The 24,786-nt window shown below is 43.9% G+C and overlaps 1 protein-coding gene across 1 annotated transcript in view; it reads right to left on the bottom strand.

Annotated features, from left to right (window-relative positions):
• The window catches only part of SMC1A (structural maintenance of chromosomes 1A), a 1,753,330-nt gene that overhangs the window by 1,515,608 nt on the left and 212,936 nt on the right, over positions 1-24,786 (bottom strand). The window lies entirely within an intron of this gene.

Genomic DNA, 24,786 nt, shown 5'->3' with positions numbered 1-24,786 from the left:
TTTATTGGTATGGGAAGTCTAACCACAAGTGACATTTCACATGAGCAATTTGAGATAAATTCCTCTAAATGACTTGCAAAAGAACATATGCAAAAAATGAGGCTTGCAAAAGAACATATGCGAAAAATGAGGCAATCAGAGCAGGACTGCTAGATAAAGTTAGCATGTGCACATAATCTTAACCCTTTGTGCTGCAGTGAGCTGTGCTAGTTACTCAATACAATATGAGCTGTGCAAGTTACTCAATACAATATATTTCAAAATAAAAAAAAAGAGTAAGGAATTTTAAAATAATCCTAACCTACAGTGGTACAAACTTTTAAGGGGGTCTACTTGAAAGAGCACATGGCTAGGTATCTTGTGGTCCTCATGGTCGCTTCCCCAGCATTGTTTCTATGGTTCCAATGCACCATCTTACATGGTAGTGTATTTTTGTGCCGACTTCTCATCTATCATCGCAAAGATGCCCTTTTAGCATGCAGTAAAGCAGGAAGAGAGAGGACTTTTTGTGAACTCTAAGATTCAACATAGCTGGTGGGCTATTTCTCTCTTGTATGTGCTCCACCATTTCAAAGTGATAATTCACTAAACTGTCACTCCCTTAGAAGCTCAGCAATTCTCCATTTATGAACAATCAATTCTACAGTGTATCCATGAGCACTAGGACCCAACAAGGAACAACAGTATTACCAAAGGTCATCCAAAGCAGGACTGAAGCCTACTCTGTCCTCACCTTCCAGCAGCTCTGATCTGCATGTTGCCATACAGTTATGCACGCGCACACAAAATCCAAATTCCTCCCTCTTAACTGCATGGAACTGAAACCTGCATACAAGCACACATTAGGCCACGCACAGACAGACAGACGCACAGACAGACAGACGCACAGACAGACAGACGCACAGACAGACAGACGCACAGACAGACACTCCAAAGTCCTCACTTTAACTGCATGTTAACTGAAACTTGCATACAAGCACACATTCGGCAGCACATGTACAAAGTCCAAATTCCTTCCTCTAACTGCATGGAACTGAAACCTGCATACAAGCACACATTACGCAGCACACAATAGTCACACACAAACGAATGTATACTTTGTCACTTAAGTAGTCAAAGATTGCCTAGATCTCCCATTGTCAAACGTATGCCTCAGCAAGCCCAAAGGCAATCAGAAAAAACACCCACCACCACACATACTGTCAGCTCTCAGTGCGGCACCAAACAGTAAGCCCCTAAGGCAAACACACACACTCCCCAGGACTCTAGTCATAAGGGACTCCAACTGTAAGACATAATGATTCCCCTCTAATCAGGCTGAACAAGAAGATAATTGTTGGTTGCTTATCTGCAGCCAGGATCCACCAAATAATGCACACACTCGGGTCATTACACCACAGGTACAAGTATGATTCCATCATAGCCAGTGTAGGGCTAAATGACCAGAGATGTACCTCCCTGAACTATAGGAACAGAGACAATATGGAGCTTTTCAGACTGTTTCGGGCAGCTACAAGCCTAGCACTGGGCAGCATATTACCATCACAGAGGATGATGCCACAACATGAGCAAAAAAAAACTGATTTCAACAACTTGCTGTCTTTTTCTGGTGTCATTCCAAGGGGATCCAATATTTGTCAGCTTGGCAGGATGTGGTTAACAGACCACACTGCATTTCCAAGGATGGTCTGCACCCTTCCCCTCTACGCTTCTGAATACTGGCTAAAACTTTATTCACCCCCATGCCTTTTTTTAGGTAATGCCAAATTGACAAACCTACAGACATAGCAAAATCAATTCAACTGACCCTCAAGGTGTTATTGCTCAGTGCTAGCAGCCAGCATAAACTACACTCCCTCGAAGCCCACCTCACACTTGAGAATATAGACATCTGTGCAGTTACCAAGACATGGTTTAAAGCTGCAGGGAGTACCCTGACAGTGCATGGTTTCGGTGACTTCCATAATTTTAGACCAGTAGTTGCATAAAGAAAGAAATGTCTCAATATCAATATACATCACTAACCACCTCTAGGGTGGTCAAACAGGATGATGTCCTGGAGTTCCTCTATGTGCAAATCACCACAGACAAAATCCTATACCATATCCTAGCCAGCTATAGATCACCTTTCATGCACCAAGAAGCTCACAATGCATACATGGACCTACTGGAGACACTTACCATCCAACCTAACACCTTACTCTTGGGGAGACTAAATTATCCCTCTATAGACTGGGAATCCTACATGGCCTCAAATCTACAGGCACAGAGATTCCTGGACTTCATAAATACAAACACCCAGGCTCCAACATACTGGTCTTTGTGCTCATAAATGTGGGAGAACGTCACACCTGCAAGGTCTTATCTTCCTTGGTAAGGTCCAAGCATAACGTCTTAATCAACTCCATAATCTCATTAAAACCAATTGCAGTTAGGAACTATTCCACAGCAAGTTACCTTTTATTAAGGGGTGGTTTGTCAAAACTGAATGCTCCTCCAAACCCCGAAAACACAGCAGCCTATGCTGAATTGTTCTCAGAAACTCTGTAAAATCATGCCAATGGTTGCACAGACACTGCTGTTTATAAATACCAGAAGCAAGCCCAAGACTAGTACCAGAAAAACTGTATTGGTGGCATTCCAAATTAAACAGGATATACAGCAAAAGAAAAAAATATAGCAAAAAATCAGGAAGGGTCAATTCCCATAAAGATGAAAAACTCGCTCATCAAACTTAATGGGCAACTAAAAAGGCTAATTAGGTTAAGCAAAGCCAACTCTAAGGCTAAGATAGCCTCCCAGGTGAAAGATGACCCTAAGGCTTTCTTCAGCTATGTCAGAAACCTCAGGGGCAGCACAAAGCAATGCGTTAAACTGGTGGTTAAAGCAGCCACATTCAACAAGCTTGGTGAAAGAGCAAACCTGTTAAGACAAATTCAGTACCAACTTTACCCCTCTCTCACCCCAACACCCCTCCCCCCCAATATTCCACAAACACAACCCCTCCAGATATAACTAGGAAGCAAGTACTGGCTGTGCTTGCTAAAGCAAACATGGACCCAATAATATCCCAGGATGCCTCAAACAGCCTAAAATCTGACTTATCAGGACCCCCGGATTCATTATTTAACTACAACACATCCCCTTGACTGTAAAGAAAGTTCACAAAAAATTGGGCATTCTCTATAGAATCAAACCTTTTCTCACAAAAGACACTAAGACCACATTAGCATGTACACACCTTGCCTCAACGCTCCTCTAAGCCTCTCTAATCCTAATAAATCTTAGAAAAACAGATTTAACAGAAAATAAGTTATGTACTCACCATAAAGCTCCAACTGAGAAGTTACACTTAATTTTTCTGCAATTTGTGGGTATTCGGATCCATATCGGATCCAAGCCGACAACTTTTCAAGCATCTGCTCTGAGCTCCAAGCTCCTCCCCCTTACCCATAACCCATCACCATCTCCTACCTTCCCTCAGATCGAGTTTGCCACTACTCAAACCAATCAGCAACTCAACTTGCAATAAACCATGAGAAGTTTCAGGGGAAGGAGGGTGGGAAGATTGCAGATAAATGAAGTGTAACTACTCTGATGGAGCATTATGGTGAGTACATAACTTCTTTATCTGAAGTAGTTAACTTCATTTTATCTGCAACCTGCAACCTGTGGGACAGAGTCCCCAGCTACTCAAGCTCTTGGGAGACCCTCATGGAAGGATATTCCTGAGCACAGCAGAGCCGAAGGATGCTCTCCTTCTGGAGATCAAATCCAACATATAATGAGAAATGAAGGTATGTGACCTTGCCCAAGTTGCTGGCGCAAAAATGTCATGCAATGAAACCCTAGACCAAAAGGCAGCAGAAGACGCCATAGATCTGGTAGAATGAACTTCAATAGGACCAGGTGGGGACAGACCTTTGTCTTTGTAAATTTGCAAAACACATAGTGTAATCCATCTAGCTAAGGAAACCTTGGAGATGGCTTTACCCAAAAAGGGTTTAGAAAAGGACACAAATAACTGGTCAGAATTACGAAGGGCTTTGTTCTGTCGAAATAAAAATGAAGATGTCTATGAACATCTAGCAAATGCAGTTTATATTCACCCTTGTTCTGAAAATTTGGAAAGAAAACAGGCAGGTTAATTGTTTGATTAATGTTTGATTCAGAAGCCTCTTTTGGCAAGAAAGAAGGGTTTGCACAGAGAGAAACCCTGTCCTTACAGAAGATCAAGTAAGGGGGCACAGCAGACAAAGCCTGAATCTGAGAATCCCTCCTAGCCGATGTAATGGCCACTAGGAAGGCTGTCTTCCAGGATAAGAACTTCAAATCTACTGATGCTGCAGGTTCAAAGGGGAGAGCAACTAAAGCCTGGAGAACCAAGGTAAGGTCCCAAGGAGGAACAGAGACCTTAACTGGAGGATGCAAAAGGAGGAAAGTACAGTTGTGTACACTTACCATAAATGTAGATGTTCGAGTGTATTCACTGTTGCAGTCATTACATTTAGGTTAATCTGCTGGCAGGGTGCCCTCACAGTCAGCCTGATTAACAAATTCTTGGGTCCTGCGTCAGTTGCTGTCCCTTCTTCCATGACGTCAGGTCGTCAGGGGTATAAAACATATAGCAGATGCCATTACATCAGTTTTTCTTGCCCCAGATGTCAGGTGCCTCTCAAATGGGGAGTAATATATATATATATATATATATATATATATATATATATATATATATATGTGTATATATATATATATATATATATATATATATATATACACACATATATATATATATGTGTGTGTGTGTGTGTGTATATATATATATATATATATATATATATATATATATATATATATATATGTATATATATATATATATATATATATATATATATATATATATATATATATATATATATATATATATATATATATATATATATATATATATATATATATATATATATGTATATATATATAATATATATATATATATATATATATATATATTATATATATATATAGATATATATATATATATATGTATATGTATATATATATATATATATATATATATATATATATGTATATATATATATATATATATATATATATATATGTATATATATATATATATATATATATGTATATATATATATATATATATATATATATATATATATATATATATATATATATATATATGTATATATATATGTATATATATATATATATATATATATATGTATATATATATATATATATATGTATATATATATATATATATATATATGTATATATATATATATATATATATATATATATATATATATATATATATATATATATATATATATATATATATATATATATATATATATATATGTATATATATATATATATATATATATATATATATATATATATATATATATATATATATATATATATATATATATACACACATACATATAATAAAAAAACACAAAAATATACCAACAAAAGCAAATGCACCAAAAAGGCTTTTAAGCATAATAAAAGAAAGAAGAGGTATAGTAAAAGAAAAACAGGGGGCTGGAGGGAGGGTAACCAGGACTGCAACAGTGAATACACTCGAACATCTACATTTATGGTAAGTGTACACAACTGTACTATGTTCATCGTGTTTCACTGTTGCAGTCATTACATTTGGGTAGATTCCCAAAGCCAAGGTTGGGAGGATGGATTTATACAGCATTAGGACCAGCTAGGAGGCCCTGCAAAACAGCAGTGTCCAAGCCAGCTCTGTATTTAGAGAAGATTGGTAAGTGATCCTGCTTGGTGAAAGTATGAACTGAACTCCAGATAGCAGCTTCTAGAATACCCCTGGTAGGAACGCCTCTGAGAAAGGCTGCTGAAGTAGATGCAGCCCTGGTGGAATGAGATCTGATCCCCTGGGGGAAAGGTTTTCCATGGTGACTATAACACAAATGAATACAATGGATTATCCATTTAGAAATGGTTTGCTTTGAAATAGCCTTCCCCCTCTGCCACTGCAGCAAATGCTACCAGCAGTTGTTCAGATTTTCTTCGAGATTTAGTCCTGTCCAAGTAGAATCTAAGTTGTCTGTGTACATCCAATGAATGCAGAATCCGCTCTCCCTTGTTCTGTGGATTGGGAAAGAAAGTTGGCAAATGAATGGACTGATTAAAAGCTACACTGGATACCACCTTGGGCATGAATGATGGATTGGTCCTGAGTGACACCCTGTCCACATGAAAGATGATGAAAGGCTCCACTGCCATAAGGGCCTGTAATTCAGATATCCTTCTAGCTGAAGTGATTGCTAAAAGGAAGGCTGTTTTCCAAACTTGTTACCACTCCCACAAGAGGGGAAAACATACTGGACCTGATCATCACCAACATGGGGACTCTATGCTCCAGACCAGAAGTGCATCCCTCACTGCTAAGATCAGACCATAAACTAATCTCACTGGATATTCATATCCTGACCCCACCCCCTGCCCAGAAAACCACAGTGAAAAACTTCTCTAAAGCAAATTTCACACTCCTCAAAACCGAGGTGGAATCATTCAAAGCCCCTGGGCCTGTGGAAAATACGGCCCAGACCGCAGAATCCTTTATAAACGCATTCTATGAACACCTTCAGGAATGCATGGATCATGCAATCCCAAATAAAACCAAGACCCAATCCTCCAAAGGCAGACGTCCTGTCTGGTGGACCCCAGCCATAAACAAACTATACAAAAGGAGGAGGAAGCTACTACATGATAGAGCAAAATCCCAAAAAGGGAAGGCATCTCTGATCAGTATTAGCAAAAAACTAAGGGCACTTATAAAATCGTCTAAGGCCAGCTTCGAGAGAAAAATTGCACAGGACACCAAGGATAATCACAAGGCTTTCTTTAGTTATATTAGGAACCTGGGTGGGAATTCCAAGATATGGTCAGAATTGGTCCAAAATGACAAAAAATACACCAAACCCACAGACATAGCCAACATCCTAGCTGACAGGTTCAGCGCAAACCCCCACCAAAGGGCAAATATCTATCCCAGCAGAGTGCTGCCCCCCTGACATCTCAGATGCTCAGGTAAGAGCCGCCCTCTCCAAAGCAAAAAACACAGCATCAATGGGACAAGACGGTGTCCCGGGCTGCGTCCTACATGAACTCCAAGAAAAGCTAAACCCAAACATCAATCTCAGCCTTACTACAGAATATGTACCTAAAGAGTGGTGTACAGCAACAGTGGTCCCTCTCCACAAAGGTGGTGCCTCAACGGATCCTGAAAACTATTGCCCCATAAGCCTGACTAGCTTGGTCTGCAAAGCTATGGAAAGGATCATCATGGCCCTCATAAATAAAGATATTGGGGACCTACAGACACTGGATCCTAACCAGTACGGCTTTGTTAAGGGCAGATCCTGCCTCTTGAACCTGGTTGATTTCTTTGAAACAGTCACCAAGGCCATTGACGAGGGGAAGGTGGTCCACACAGCCTACCTGGACCTCGCAAAAGCCTTCGATACAATACCCCACTCTAGCATTATAGATAAGCTCATCAGCTTAAATATAAACCCCTATGTCACTAGATGGGTTGCAAACTGGCTCAAGGACAGAACCCACATGGTTAGAATTGCTGGAGCCATGTCAGACTCCAAACCAGTTACAAGTGGCGTCCCACAAGGCTCAGTCCTGGGACCTCTCTTGTTCGGTATATATTTCTCGGAGGTACAGGCCAACACGGAAGGACTGTGGCTGACCAAGTTTGCAGATGACTGCAAACTGGGCCATAATCGACTCCCCAGCCGACACAAGCATCCTCCAAAAAGGCCTCATAGAAACAGACAACTGGTGCCACAGCCATGGCCTCAAGCTAAGCCAAAAGTGTATAGTCGTCCCTTTGGCAAAACAAAGTGCCCAAATTACCACATAGGTGGTAATCCATTAAGTACAGAAGAAGTAATTAGGGACCTGGGGACCCAAGTTGATAGCAATCTCTCATTTGACAACCACGTGGCCAAAGTGGTTAGAAAAACATTTTATATAGCCCACCTAATCATGAAGGGATTCACATCTAGATCAGGGGAGGTCATCGTGCCTCTTTACTCATCCCTCATCAGGCCCATAATTGAGTACAATGCCCTTTTGGGATGTACCTTACCAGACACCTGCAGCAACTGGAAAGACCCCAAAAGTACCTCACCAAGAGGATCAAAGGGCTCAAACAGATGCCATATGCTGCCCAGTTAAAGAAACTCCAGCTCTACTCAGTGGCATACCGCCTGCTCAGAGGCGATCTGTGCCTGACGTATAAAGCCATGTCCAACCCGGAATTAATGGACATGCTGCACCTCAGAAAATCCAAATCCCATCGAGCTCTGGCGCTCGAGACTTGAACACTGAAATAAATAGGACATGCTGGAGGGACAGATTCATAACCCAGAGGCTCCCTTCACTCTGGAATAAAATCCCAGTAAAGGTTAGGCAGAGTCCCTCATTGACTCTCTTCAAGAGGAATCTTGATGAGTGGATGGGAGATCGTAGGCTTACCCCGGGTATCACTTCTGTGTCACTGTTAGACAGAGGCACAGTATACTAACCTCGAAAAAGGGCATAGCAAAATTAATTTAAAATGGGTGGCGAAAGCCAAACACACTCTGGCTAGGCTTATAAATGCCTAGGGCAGATAGCCTAGTATGAACCTATGAACCCAAGTCTGCAGTTGCAGCTGGCTTGATAGGAGGTAGAGTAAGTTTCTCCAATACAAAATTAAGGTCCCAGGCAGGGTTGGAGCTCTCCTGGGTGGTCTCAAGCTTTTGCCCCTCTGAGATGCTGCTTTAGAAGAGGATGAGAGAGGGGGGGGGTCTGTGTTGTAATGAGCTGAAATGGCTGAGGCATGGATTTTTATGGAAGAAAAAGACAGGCCCTTATGAAGCATCTCAGTTAAGTATTGCAAAATCTTAGGTAAATTGGGCACTGCTGTGCCCATCCCTTGAGATAGATTCCAGCACAGAATCTTTTCCATTTGTCAGCATAAGATTTTCTAGTACTAGGTCTTCTCACCTCCAAAATGACATCCATCACAGGTTTGCTGAGGGATGCTAAGGGTGAATTTAAGTGGTTAGCCAAGCTGCAAGATTCAATGTTTGGAGCTGAGGATGCAGAATTTGGTTCTCCTGCTGAGACAGTAAGGAAGGTGTCAGAGGCAGGTGCCACGGAGACATGTGTGACACTGCGCAGGAGTGGATACCAGTGTTGGCCAGTCTGGAACAATCAAAATCATTTTTGGCTTGTCCTGTTTAACTTTTAGTAGAACTTTGGAGAGCAAAGGCAGAGGGGGAAAGGCACAGACTGATAGTTTTTTCCAGCTAAATGACAGAGCATCCACTTTCCAGGCTTTTTTGTGATGAGTTCTTGTGCAAAATTTGTCCAACTGGTAGTTCTGGGGTGAGGCAAAAAGATCTATGTCTGGGCTCCCCCACTTGCGTGTCCACATGTTGAAAATCTGTGGTTCCAGTTTCCATTCGTGAGGGTCCATGAGATTTCTGCTTAGTTCGTCTGCCAGAACATTCTGCTTTCCTGGCAGGAATTGAGCTTGTAGTTGTACTTGGTAGCTCAAGGCCATGTTCCACAATGTCATGGCTAGTCTGCAGAGGGGGGTATGAAATATGTACACCCCCCCCCCCCTCTTGTTTATATACCACATAACTATGGTGTTGTCAGTCTTTTTTATCAGTAATTGTCCTGGATGAAGGTAGCCCTTGAAGGCTGTCAGTGCATTCTGTTCAGCTAGCATTTCCTTTTGATTGATATGAAGGTGCATTTGATTTGGGCTCCATTTGCCCTGAATGCACTTCCCTGCCAGATGAGCCCCCCATGCATAGTCTGATGTGTCTGTAGCTAGGGTTTGGGTGGCAGGGGGTGGTGTGAATGGCAGTCCCTGGTTTTGGTGGCAGGCCTCTGCCCACCATAGGAACTCTAGGCGCAGGCAAGGTAGGATAGGAATCATTGTTTCCAGGCTGTGACAATGTTGACTCCATAAACCTTTTAAGTACCAATGACATTTCCTCATATGCAGTCTTGCATATGGAATTAGAAGAATGCATGAGGCTATAAACCCCAAGGCTTGCAGTATTTGCCTTGCAGATACGTTTTTTTCTGGCCGCCTGTTTGAAGCAAGTCACCAAATGAATTTGTTTTTCTGGCGTAAGGAAAGCCATCTGGCAGTTTTACTCAAGCTTGCACCCAGGAATGTAATTTTCTGAGAGGGTACCATTTGAGATTTCTTTTTGTTTATGGTGTACCCTAGACAGGTTAGAATCTTTTTACAAACGCCAGATGTTTTAGAAGAATGGCCTGGTTTTCTGCCTGAATTAGACAATCGTCCAGGTATGGATGTATTTGCATATTTCTTTGCCTGCAAAATGCAATTACTTTAGCCAGGCACTTTGTGTATACCCTGGGCGCAGTAGACAAGCCAAAGGGCAGTGCAGAGAACTGATAATGCATGCAGCCTGCTTTGAAGTGTAGGAATCTTCAGCAAGATTCCCTGATTGGGATATGCAGGTAAGCCTCTTAAGTCAAGATTTGCCATCCAGGCATCCTTGCCCAGCATAGGAAGTAACTGGTGAAGAGTCAGCATCTTGAATTTTGGAATGTCCAGAAAGGTGTTTAGTGTAGACGGGTCCAGAATTAGACGCATGATTTGTCTTTTTCTGGGTACCAGGACAAGTCTGGAATAGAAACCTTGTCCCTTTTCCTCTTCTGGTACTAGTTGAATGGCCCCCCATGTCTAGGAGGGAAAGTACTTGTTTCTGAGCCTCTGTCCATTGATTTGGGGACAGGTCTGGCCAACCATTAGGAGTTGGCAGCGTGTGGAAATGAAATCTCTATCCCTGGGACACTACATTTAATACCCATTTGTCCTGGGTTATAAGCTGGCAGTTTCCTGAATGAAGAGCCGGTCCCCCCCCTCCCAAAGGGGCAGCTAAGAGTTAAGTGCTTGGTAATTTCAAAGGGAAGTCAATGAGACTGCTTACCATAGGGTGGTGATTTGCAGTTTCCAGATTTGGAAGTGGAAGCACCCCATTGCTTAGTTCTGAAAGTCCCTTGGGACTGAAACCTGGTGGTTTTGGAATGTCTGGTTTTGGCCGTAGTGGCTCTGGAAGGAGCTGGAAAGGATCAGTTCTTAGTAGGCCAATGCCTACTAAATCTAGGAGGTTGCACTTGTAAGAAATCTTTCACAGTTTTCATAGCTTTAGGTTCAACTTCCATCTTTTTTAGAACTTCTTCAGCCTTATTGCCAAATAAGCGGTCCTGCTGTAAAGGAGCATCTAAAAGTGTTGCTTTAACATGATCAGGCAGAGATTGCTCCTTAAGCCAAGCAAGCCTTCTAAGCACAGACCCAGTAACAGCATCTCTACAAGAGGCCTCTAAGAATTAAAACCACACTGCAAAGTATGTTTGCCAACTTTTTCAGCTGAATGGAATAAATCCTGCAAATCTTTATTCTGCACACAGAAATCAACATTTTCTGTTTAAGCAGTCCCATGATATGTTGTTGGCATTTTAGCATATGGAATTGACAGTTTAAAGCCCTGATTGCTAAGGTTGCAGAAGTGTAAACCTTTTTACCCCATCTATCCAGCGCCCTGGAGTCTCTTATCAGAAGATGTAGGATTTTTAGCAGTAGAAGCCTTAATGCCCTTGGGCCACTGAGAAATGGTTTCAGGGGTCTGCAACAGGATTTTTGAAAATAAATTTGTGGGACTCAGGAACCCTTTAGTACCTTGTCTGGTTTGCTAGGGGCTGGAGGCAAGGAATCAGGGGCCATACTAGATTCCGAAAGAACATAATCAACAATATCTAGTACAGGAGGTATAGCCAAAGGCCTATGCTGAGGAAGAAGGAAATCCCTAAGCCTCTTTTTGGATTCATAGAAATCCTGACTTTCCGAGTGGAAATGCTCCCTTAAGGTATGTAGTTTCCCCAAAAGAGAAATCCTCAGGTGGAGAAGCAGAGGGAATGTAATCCTCTGCATCAGAGTCCTCACAAGTAGGTATGGACAAAACCAGATCATTAGAAGAGAAGAAAAGTACAGTTTTGCACCTACCATAAATGTAGATGTCCGATAGATATGCAACTGCAGTCATAACATATGGGTTGTCCTGCCTCAGGCAGCCCTCGGTCGGCCGAATTCCAAAGTCTGGGTCCGGCGTCGGCTGGTGTCACCTCCTCTCCGACGTCACAACGGCTGGAGTATAAAGGCATCGGCCGACGCCATCTTCAGTGTTTCTTGCCCCAGATGCCAGGTGCCCTCCTAGGAAGGCTAATTTTGGTAAATGGATAAAAATAATCCAAACATGCACAACAGTAATAAACAGATACATCATAGGAAATACCCCCAGCTAGTGGGATAAGGGGTAGGGACCCAAAAAAAGAAGGATACAGAGGGGTAGGAGGGTGGGAAAATCCGACTGCAGTTGCATATCTATCGGACATCTACATTTATGGTAGGTACAAAACTGTACTATGTCCTTCAAGAATGCAACTGCAGTCATAACATATGGGTTGAATACCATAGCCAAGCTGGGGGTGGATGGATCTATGATAAGGATGGTGTAGCTAAAATCCCCTGCAGGACTGCCGAAGCAAAGCCTGCTCAGGATCTGGAGTATAAAGGCAGGTTATAGTGCTTGGTAAATGTAAGCACGGAGCTCCATGTAGCAGCCTCTAGAATGTCCTTTGTTGCCACTCCTCTTAGGAAAGCTGTGGAAGTGGCTAAAGCTCTGGTGGAATGTGGCCTAATATTGGCAGGCACACCTTTTCCATGGAATGAATAGCAGAATCTGATGCAATGTCCGATCCATTTTGAAATTGTTTGTTTGGAGATTGCCTTTCCTTGTATGCCAGCAGCATAGGCTACAAACAGTTGGTCAGACTTTCTGGTGGCCTTAGTTCTGTCCAAGTAGTAGCATAGTTGTCTGTGTATGTCCAAATTATGCAGTAGTTTTTCCCGCTTGTTTTGAGGATTGGGGAAGAATGTAGGCAGGTGAATAGCTTGATTTAGGGACACCCTGGAAATAACTTTTGGCATGAATGTAGGATTTGTTCTTAGAGAAACTCTGTCGATGAAAAATGATGAAGGGAGGCACTGCCATGAGTGCCTGAATCTCCGAAACTCTTCTTGCAGATGTGACTGCCAATAAAAAGACAGTCTTCCATGAAAGAAATTGAATTTCTGAAGTTGCTGCTGGTTCAAATGGAGGAAGAGTTAATTTTTCCAACACATAATTGAGGTCCCATGCAGGTACTGGCTGTCTTCTGGGAGGTTTGATATTCTTTATTCCTCTTAGAAACTGTCGTAGCAAAGGATGTGAAAACACTGGAGGGTCACAGTTGTATCTTGCTGAGATTGCTGAGGCATGAATCTTTATTGAAGAGTATGAGAGCCCAGTATGAAATAGTTCTGCCAAGTATTCTAATATCTGAGGTATACTCGGTAATGTTGTGTCCTGACCCCTGTTGGCATTCCAGATGCTGAATCTCTTCCACTTGGCCGAATAGGTTTTTCTGGTGGAAGGTCTGCGTGCTTCCAGCAAGATCTCTTGAACTGATTTGGAAAGAGAGCTAGGAGGAGAAATCATGGTAGCCTCCAGGCTGTCAGGTGTAATGTTTTCAGGTCTTGATGTACAGTCCTGTAATCGTGTTGTGTTAAGAGCAGGGGCCATAGGGTCAGAGGCCATGGTTTGGTCCGAGTTATGGTCAATAGCAATGGGTACCAGTGTTGCCTTGGCCAGTCCGGAGCTATTAAGATGCCTGCTGGTTGTTCTGCTTTGATCTTCAGTATCACCTTGGTCAGCAGAGGCAGAGGAGGGAATGCATAAATTTTCAGAGAATTCCAGCTGAAGGAGAGAGCATCCGTTTTCCAGGCTAGAGGATGGTGAGTCCTTGTGCAGAACTTTTCCAGGTGATGATTTAAGTGGGAAGCAAAGAGATCTATGTCCGGTCTTCCCCATGTCTTCATCAGTTGAGAAAAAATGTGAGGGTGCAGCATCCATTCGTGTGGATCCATGAAATTTCTGCTCAGCTGGTCCGCTAGTACATTGCCCTTGCCTGGTACAAACTGGGATTGTAAATGTATCTTCAGGCTCAGATATTTTTCCCAGAGAAGCACTGTTAGTCTGCAGAGGGGATAAGAATGTGTTCCTCCCTACTTGTTTATGTACCACATGACAGTGGTGTTGTCTGTCTTTATTAGCAAATGCCCTTGTTGTAGTGATTTTTCAAAAGTTTCGATTGCAAAAAGTTTCGATTGCATGTATCACTGCCAACATCTCCTTTTGGTTTATGTGCAGATGCCTTTCCTTTGGTGTCCAAAAACCTTGAATGCATCTGCCCTCCATGTGCGCCCACCCATCCATGGTCTGAGGCGTTTGTTGTAATCATTTGGCCTGCTTGAGGTCTGTTGAAAGACATGCCTTTGTTTTGCTGACTGGCTTGAGCCCACCATAGGAATTCCTTTTGCAGACATGGAATAAGTGGGATTATGTCCTCTAGGTTTTGGTTGTGTTGAAACCATAAGTTTTTTAAATACCATTGCAGCTTTCTCATATGAAGTCTTGCCAAAGGTATCAGAAGGATGCAAGATGCCATGAACCCCAGGGCCTGCAGGATTTTCCTTGCAGTGAGCTGGGAGAGTTTTGCCAGGCCTTTGAAGTACTCTGGTAAATGCTGCTGCTTTTCCTCTGTGAGGTAGGCCATTTGGTTTTCTGTGTCCAGTTTGGCTCCTAGGAAAATAATCTGTTGGGATGGCAGTAGTTTTGACTTTTGAAAGTTGACTGTGTATCCCAAGGCCTGCAGTAGATGCATGACATAGTCCAAATTTTCTTTTAAGGCTTGTTTGTTGTCTGCTTGTATGAGGCAGTCGTCCAGGTAGGGGTATATTTGAATCCCCTGCAGACTGCAGTGTGCCACTACTGATGCCAGGCATTTTGTGAACACTCTGGGCGCAGTAGATAAGCTTCCAATGCATCATAACCACACTGAAGAAAATGGTTATTAACCTGCTGAGTGTTATGTATATGATACTGCAATGCCTTTTTATCAATAGGCTCAGGAGAGGCTAACTTTTTCTGTAAATCATCCAGGAGAAAATCTTGGTACTGAAACATGTGGAAAAGGCAGTTAAGTGACTTCATAGCTAGGGTAGTAGAGGAATATACTTTTTTACCCCATCTCTCCAGGGACCTTGCTTCTCTGTCTGCCGGCAGAGGGTTTTTGGCAGAGGAGGTAGCCACCCCCTTGGGGCCCTGCGAAATAGTTTCTAGATCCACAGTGTGGGCTTTAAAAAGGTGCTTGTGAGTGTCAGGGACCCTATAATATCTGTCCGGCTTGACAGGAGCAGGAGGAAGAGAGTCAGGGTTAGCACTGGAGTCAGAGAAAACATCATCCAAAACATCCATAACAGGTGGAATAGCCAAAGGTCTGTGCTGGGGAAGCTTGAGGAAGGTACGAAGCCTTTTTCTGGAGTCAGAGAATTCCTGACCCTGCCACTGAAAATGTTCCCTCATGGAATGCAGGACTTCACCAAAAGAGAAATCCTCTGGAGGGGAGGCAGAGGGAATTGATTCCTCAGCATCAGAGTCCTCGTAGGCCTGGAAGGATTCTTCTTGGGTATCAGAATGCTCAGAATCCCCAGAGGCTTCATCCGAAGAGAGGACGTCCGCCTGCTCAGCTCTAGGCCTTTTCTCTGCAGGTGGCTGAGAACCCCTGTCCGGATGAGGCTGAGTCCCCCTGATAAGGGAAATAAGATCTGCAGCCAGAGACATGATATGCTTATCAGATGAAGGGGCCTGGGTAGCAGGCTTAGGATGGGCCTTGGCCTGACTGGCGGCCTTAGCACATGCAAAGGCCTTGATGGACATGGAAACAGGGGGCCTAGCAGCCCCACGTGCAGGCGTAACCTTGTCCACAGAAATGGTGTCGGGTAGATCCAGAACTTCAGTTTCCGGAGGAAAATCAACAACCAGCACCGGAGAGATCTCTGAGACCGAAGGTCATGCTAACGCTGTGTCGTCGGCCTGGAGCGGTGGATTTACCACTTCCGAAGGGACCGGAGCACTAGCAGAGGGTTTAGGAGTAGCATCGGTAGTGGACGCGGGCAGAGGATGTCGGTCCCGGTCCTTGCGTTTTTTAGCAGATTGGGTTGTCGGTTGATCCGACGGCATGATATACGCAAAAGATTCACCGAAAAAGTTCTCGGCGAATTCTGCCCGGCGCCTGAGAGTGCGCTTATTAAAGCAAGAACAGGCAGCACAGGCCGAGACGTCGTGGTCTGGGCCCAGGCAAGGAAGGCAGAGAGAATGGAAGTCCTTATGAGGTATTTGTTTACCACAAGACAAACAATTATTAACTTTTTCAATTTGTTCTGACATCAGCTGAGGCAAGAATAAATGTTCCCCAACGGGGTACTTCGCTTTTAGATGATTTCGGTACTGAAAACTCAGGAGCTGACCGACCGGCACTTGCGAACAGCTTCTGCTTCGGGCACCGCGCGGCAAGAAAGACTGAAGAAGATGGCGTCGGCCGATGCCTTTATACTCCAGCCGTTGTGACGTCGGAGAGGAGGCGACACCAGCCGACGCCGGACCCAGACTTTGGCATTCGGCCGACCGAGGGCTGCCTGAGGCAGGACAACCCATATGTTATTGACTGCAGTTGCATTCTTGAAGGACATCAGAGCCCTGTTCAGATGATTCATAGTCAAATTCAATCCTAGGCCTCTTGGAGGGGGAGGGGTTAACTACCCCTGATTAGAGTAATTAAATCTTCAGCCATTTTAATAATTTGTTTTTTAGGCATAGGGGCCTGAACATGTGGCCTGGGAGTCGGTTTTTTAGACATAGATCGAGATTTAGGCCTTCGCATTGAAGTTGGAGTCGGTTTAATATGCAAGTCTGTAGGCCTGAATACACCCCTCAGAAGCCGGTGCCTACTCAGCGGCTCCGGACTCATTCAAGGTACAGACATCCGCAGGTTCCATATGTGAAGCATCTCGCAGCATACCGGACTCAGAATGGGTCTCAGTAGAGGCCTGCAAATCAGAAGTAGCGGGTATCAGGGGCTACGAAAGCACCTCACTGGAGTACCGGCGGACTGGCGACTGGCTTAGAAGCGTCATCGGCAGTTTTGGACCTCAACGGCCTGTCTCTGTCTTTTTCTTTGAGTTTTTTTGGTATTCCGGTAGTCAGGTGGCTAACCAAAGTCATTTCTGGATAATTAAACCGAGAACCGAAATATTTAGAAGCAAAAATGTACCGACGACGGATAGTGCGCTAATTAAATAAAGCACAAAACCAATAGCAAGGTACATCGTGGTCAGGGCCTAGGCAAGGAATACAGTACAAATGAAAATCCTTATGAGGCATTTGCTTCCCACAAGTAATACAATTATTAACTTTTACTGACATCGGTAAGGAGCAAGAAAAAGTTTCCCCAACGGGGTACTTAGCTTTAAGTTGAAGACTTCGGTTCTCAAACTCGAAAATGAAAATTTCAGGAGTCGGCCGACCGGCACTTGCGAACTGCTTCTGCTTCGGGCACTGCGCGGCAAGAAAGGCTGATGTAATGGTGTTGGCTGCATGTTTTATACCCCTGACGTCATGGAAGAAGGGACAGCAACCGACGCAGGACCCAAGAATTTGTTAATCAGGCTGACTGAGGGCAACTTGCCAGCTGATTAACCCAAATGTAATGACTGCAACAGTGAAACACAATGAACATTTAGCCCCTTACTGAAAAATGTTGGCTAAAAAATCCAACACTGCAGGAACAGGGGCTGTAAAAGGACCCAGGTTTCTCTGAAAAGCCCAAATATAGAATAATTTCCATTTACTGCAATAAATCTTCCTAGTGGAAACCTTATGATACGCCACGAGAATAGTTTTTACTGAAGATGAAAGACCGGGAGTCCTGGCAATCAAGAGAACTGGAGAAACCAAGCAGTCAGCTTGAGGCTGTCCAGGTTGGGCTGGCAAGTGCCTGAGGGATGAGAAATGAGATCCGGGCAGGGATCCAGAACCCAAGGAGGAGCTAGAACATGAGACCAGAGGAAGGGGACCCACACTTGACGAGGCCAGAACAGGGCAATGTGGATCACTTTGCACCCCAGTCGGCAAGCTTTCTGAAGAAACTTCGGAATGAGTGGCAATGGGGGATAAGTGTACAGTAACCCGGGAGGCCATGTCTCTGGAGGGATCCACTGGTGAGGGAATCAGAGCGAAGAACTTTATGCACTTCGCATTGGAAGGAGATGTGAAGATCGCAGCAAGGCTGACCCCAAGCAAGGAAGAGCTCCTCAACTATTGACCGTTTCAGAGACCACTCGTATGGCATTAGAATAGCCTGACTCAATCTGTCCACTAAAATGTTGGAGCATCCCGGTATGTGCGTTGCAATCAGAAACCAACTGGTGGAGCTCGCCCACTTCCACACTCTCATGGCCTCGCGACAGAGATCTGGTTCCTCCCTGTTGGTTGAAGCACCAGACAACCGACATGTTGTCTTGATTGAAATGCAATAGTCCCCAGAGGAAGAACAGTGTGGAAGGCTAGCAATGCTAAAAGCACTGCTCTCATCTCCAGAACATTGATGTGCAATCTGGTCTCAATCTGGGACCATGTGCCTTGGACCGTCATCCCCAGATAATGCCCCCCCACCAGAGCTGGGAGGCGTCCGTGGTCACTGTGGCTTGGGCTGTGGGTGAAACAAATGGGCGTCCCACTGCGATCTCCGGAGATTGGAGCCACCAAAGAAGTGATGCCCTGCAAGCTTTGCTGATTTGAATTGGATATTCTATGGGGAGATCTAGCCAAGACCACTGCACAGCTAGAGTCCATTGCAGAACACGGATGTGAAGATGCGCAAAGGAGAGGATAGATTGCTGCAGCCATAGAGCCCAGGGCTCTAAGAACGTCGCCCACCTTCGGTAACCTGGGGCCAAGAACTATTGATATACGAGCCCGTAGACTTTGGACCCTGTCTGGAGTTGGAAAGACTTTCTGTCAAAAGGTGTCCAGCTGTGCCCCGATAAAGTCCAAGATCTGCACCGGTTCCAAGAGTGACTTGGAGACACTGATCGTGATCACTAGCTGGTTTGCAAGATGAAGGAAGGAGTCTCTGGCTTGGCAAAGAAGATGCTTGGTGGTCTAGGTCTCGCTGCAGTCGTATAACATGTGCCAAATAGTTCAGCGCTTGGATGGAAAACATCGCTGAAGAATATACTCATTTCCCAAACTGATCTACCATCCTGGACTCCTTGTCCGGAGGGTGGACCAAGGAACTTTCCTGAGCCAGTTCCCTCCTGGTGGCTGCTGCAATCACCATAGCATCCACAGGGGATACTTTATACTAGGCCTGACTGTCCGAGGGTGGCGTTTAGGTATCCGCTCTATGGTGTCAGGCTCCTTCCATGCTCACATGGTGATAAGATCCACCAACGGATTTGCCAGCGGGGACAACCAGGATGTAGATGAGCCCTTGCCAAAAGCCTCCACGAACACAGATTTATCCGTAGAAGGTTTTGGGGCTGACCAACCTTTCCTCTGGCAGAGTCTCTCCATGATGTCTCCAAAGGAAACCTCCTCAGGAGGTGACCTGAAGGAACCTTCTCCTTCATCTAAATCAGTGTCTTCTGTCAAGGACTCAGGGGGGTCCAGGTGCCTCCTTATACACATGCGGTTATGAGGACCCTCTTCGGTGGGACTCTCTGAAGAGGGCTCGTGAGCTGCAGGGGGTTCCTCCAGGGGAACTGCCTGGGGCTCCTCTAGCACGGGCTGTCCCTGGGGCAAGCTGAAGGGAGTTGTAACCGAATCCGAGAGACTCTGGATGGAATACAAGGAAACAGGCTGGGGTCTCCATCCTTGGGAGAGAGCCCTCTCCACCACGTTGAATGCTGACGGAACTTCTCAGATGTCAAAGCCAATGTCAAAGGCCCCTTGGCTAATCAAATTCGTACACGATTGCAAAACAGGAGCATTGACTGATCCCCCTCAGAAGAGGGCATCCTCCAGGAAGGTCCAACACACACAGATGCTCTGTGCCAAAGACATGTTAAACACCAAAAACAAAAATGCATTACAGCACCTTTTGGGAAGTCAGCCACCCTGGATAACTAGGTCCATCAATAAAATACCCCTATGAGGTGACAATGCTATCTAGTGTGCCATGGGTTGATTGAATATTTATCAGACTCAAATAAAGATAGGTTAGAATTCTGAAAATTGAAATATACAACACTGTATGTGTAATACATTACCTTCCCTAGCCAGTGAAATATTTTCTTTCTGTACCTGTGGTGCTGTTTTTTTTAATTTCTATTTTTCACAATCAGCACTAAAATTTCAGTAAGCATTAAAATCTACTTATCTAAAGATTATGTAAAAATTTTATTTAGCATTCTTTAACAGCAGTGAAGAGCGTCAGCCTCACTGGATAATAAAGCATACATTCTGTTCTAAAGGGAAGTGGTATTGAAACATTCAGGGTTTACTCTACACATAGAGAAAGGGAAAAAAGTTCCTTTTTTACTGGTTTCTTCTCCTTCTCCCAAGGATATTTGTTTTTGGATACCAAGTACTATTGTCCGATTCAGACCTCTATTCCCATTATTCCCTCATATGCTCATTTGTTTCTTACTAAAATCTGGCACAGAGTTTGGAAGTGTACAGTTCACAGGTTCTTACAAAATTTAGGGGGAAGGAGAAACTCAACGATATTGCATACATTGATGGGACAATAACAATGCCCCCCATTAAGCATACTTTCTCCACATATCCAGTTAGAAATTTGTAATCTATCATCCCAGTCATCCAGGCTGTTTTTAAACGCTGCTGTGTAAGTAATCTACCTGATAGGCAAAGACAGCCTATTGAATAAATGGGAGATGTGTTGGATTAAATATCTGTCAAGCCATCTGGTGGCATTTGCTTTACCAGTGGCTTTGTTTAGATGAAGGTCTTCAAAGAGTGTTGGGACATTTGAAGCATAAAAGTCTAAGCAGAGATCATTCCCTCAGGAATCTGCATGACACTGACTAGAGGGACAGGGTGTTTAGTCCATCAGGACAGCTAAGGGTCAGAGACTAGAGTCTTTTTTTTTTTTTTTGGTGAGGAAATGTTAAGGTATCCCAAGCTGGTTTATTTACTCAGTAAGGTACATGCCGCAGCATGCATTACATTTGATGATAGGCCTAATAAAACAAATGAATAAAGTTGAACTGTAACTTCCTTGGACCCAGGAAGATATACCATGAAAGACAAGTTGTGCAAGGTAGGATGACTGTCTAATCCCGACAGACATGTGGTGGTCAAAGGAGTCTCTTAACATACATAAAGTCCCGATGATCATGTCAAATTTAAATATGTTTCTAAGTGTCCCCTTCAAGATTTTAAGCATGTTCAATGTAGACAGGTGTCTGAAGGTTAACAGGATCACATCATACTCTGTATAGAGTGTTTCCAGGACTGGATGTACCAAGGACCCCTTCTATGTTGACAAACAGAGGCACAGTAAGTTTCTTCTCTTGCCATCTCTAACAGAAGGGATGGTTCATGTTGCCTTGCTTAAAAAGAGCATCAGTAGCATCACTATCTTCTCCTCCCTAAATTCCTAAACTACCCCTTGGAAAAGGAGAATAGAAAAGTATATCTAAAGAAACAGATCTGGAATATACTACCCAAGCCTCCTGGTGAGGTGCTCCTGAGCAGTACTACTGTTGTTGCCTGTTGCTCAAAGAAGCAAAAAAGGACAACTTCTAGTACACATCACCCGTGGACAAAATCTAGAAAAAATAAGCCTGTCAAACAAACTTACTGCGATCTGCTGATATCCTGCTTATCTTATGTGCAAACAAGTTTTTTTTGAGGTGATATGCAAGAATCTTCTTGCTGCATGGCCAATTCTAGAGAAGTCTTCCAGCCAACAAAAAGGGGCATGAGGGAGATCTCTTGTTTTTGTACTACATCACTCTGGTATTGTTTGTTATCAGATCTAGGACTTCTGGTTTCCATTCTGGCTTGAAACACTTTAATATCATGATCACCGCCATCTCCTTTATATGTTGTCAGGCCTCTTGTCATGCTTAGTTTCCCAAGTGCCCTGTACTCTGAGCTCACCAGAGTGGACTCCACAAGTTGTGTCTGAGGCATCTTTGACCAGTATTCGACTTGCAAATGGCCATTTTAATTGGGCATCTATGTGCTAATGTTGTACCACCGGCCATGAGTGCTTCCATTTTTATGTACTAGTACTGAGATGGCCTCTTCCAAGAACTAGTCATGTTGATGCTATACGCTTCTGAAGTACCACTGCAACTCTCTCATATGAAGTCTCACCAAAGAGCACCATTACATTACCACAGGTACTCCACCCTAATTTTTTTTTTCTTCAAAGCCATCTCTTAACTCATTACATCCAAGTGACACCTCCAGGTGCATCTGCAGTTAACTGCTAGTGACGTCTCTAGGCGTCAAATATTGCTTGTTCAAATTTGCATCAATAATTCCAAAACCATGGTATGTACAAGGTTTTAAAAGATTTCTTCTTAAAGCTTACATGATGGCAAACTCAACCATTAATATTTGACCTCTGTCTACTGCAGGTAGAGAGACATTAAAAAGAATACTTTTCGGCCCCAAAACCCAGACCGAACCACAAAAAGGAGGGGGAGTTTCCATATTTATCAAGGATATCCACACCTCCAGGTTAGTGGCATTGCACGAAGTATCGGAGACCATCCATGTGCAACTAACAGTGGGCAAGACTGCTTTTCAGTTTATAGCATCCTACAGACCACCCTCTCAAAGTCAGGAATCCCACTCGGCTTTCCTGAAAACATTGGAGAACATGAAGATCTCTCCGAACACCATTATATTGGGCGACTTCAACTACCCAAACATTGACTGGGAGCACTACTCAAGCCCCAGCACCTTAGCCCAAAGATTCCTGGAAATTATAAACAAATGCTATGGAACAACTAGTCACCACTCCCACAAGAGGGGGACAACATACTAGACCTGATCATTACCAACATGGGGACTCTATGCTCCACACCAGAAGTATATCCCTCATTGGTAAGATCAGACCATAAATTAATTTCACTGGATGTCCACATCCCGACCCCACCCCCAGCCCAGAAAACCACAGTGAAAAACTTCTCAAAACCGAAGTGGAATCCTTCAAGGCCCCAGGGCCAGTGGAAACTACGGCCCAAACTGCAGAATCCTATATAAATGCATTCTACGGACATCTCCAGGGATGCATGGATCATGCTATCCCAAACAAAACCAAGATCCAATCATCCAAAGGCAGGCGTTCAGTCTGGTGGACCCCTGCCATAAATAAACTGTACAACAGAAGGAGGAAGCTACTACATGACAGAGCAAAATCCCTAATAGGGAAGGCATCTCTGATCAGTACTAGCAAAAAATTACGATCCCTCATAAAATCCTCCAAGGCCAGCTTCGAGAGAAAAATTGCACAGGACACCAAAGACAATCATAAGGCTTTTTTCAGTTATGTTAGAAACCTGGGATGCAACTCCCAGACTTGTTCTGAGTTGATTCTAAACGACAAAAAATACACTGAACCCACAGACATCGCCAATATCCTAGCAGACAGGTTCAGTGCAAACTTCTCCACCCCCTCCCCCCCAAAAGAGCAAGTATCTATCCCGGCAGAGGGCTGCCTCCCAAACATCTCAGATGCTCAGGTGAAGGCCGCCCTCTCCAAAGCAAAAAAACACTGCTTCCATGGGACCAGATGGCATCCCAGGTTGCGTCCTACATGAAGTACAAGAGGAACTAATCCCTCAAATAAAACAGCTATACAATCTCAGCCTCACTACAGGATATGTGCCCACAGAATGGCGTACAGCAACAGTGGTCCCACTCCACAAAGGTGGAGCCTCTACAGACCCTGGAAACCATCGCCCCATAAACCTGACTAGCTTAGTCTGAAAGGCTATGGAGAGGATCATCATGGAGCTCATAAACAAAGACATTGGGGACCTACAGACACTAGATCCTACCCAGTTCGGCTTTGTCAAGGGCAGATCCTGCCTTTTGAACCTGGTTGACTTCTTTGAAACAGTCACCAAAGCCATAGATGAAGGGAAGGTAGTTCACACAGCCTATCTGGACCTTGCAAAGGCATTTGACACAATACCCCACTCGGGCATCATAGATAAGCTATCCAGCTTATATATAAACCCCATGTCACAAGATGGGTCGCAAACTGGCTCAAAGACAGAACCCACAGAGTGAGAGTTGCTGGAGCCATGTCAGACTCGAAACCGGTCACAAGTGGCGTCCCACAGGGTTCTGTCCTGGGACCACTCTTGTTCGGTATATACTTTTCCGAGGTACAGGCAAACGTGGGAGGACTATGGCTCACCAAGTTCGCAGACGACTCCAAACTGGGCACCATAATCAACTCTCCAGCTGACACAAACATCCTTCAAAAAGGTCTCACAGAGACAGATAACTGGTGCCAGCGCCATGGTTTAAAGCTAAATGCCAAAAAATGTATAGTCATACCCTTTGGCAAAAACCATGTGCCCACAAATTACCACATAGGCGGAAACCCATTAAGTACAGAGAAAGTTATTAGGGACCTGGGGACCCAAGTTGATTGGCAATGGTTAGAAAGGCCTTCTACATAGCCCACCTCATCACGAAGGGTTCCACATCTAGATCAAGAGAGGTAATCGTGCCCCTTTATTCA

Source organism: Protopterus annectens, chromosome 1.part0 (assembly GCF_019279795.1).
Source record: "Protopterus annectens isolate FY-2018-M chromosome 1.part0, PAN1.0, whole genome shotgun sequence".
Taxonomy (NCBI): Eukaryota; Metazoa; Chordata; order Ceratodontiformes; family Protopteridae; genus Protopterus; species Protopterus annectens.
The sequence above is the reverse complement of the archived record's forward strand: the minus strand, read 5'-3'. Positions and strand labels throughout refer to the sequence as shown.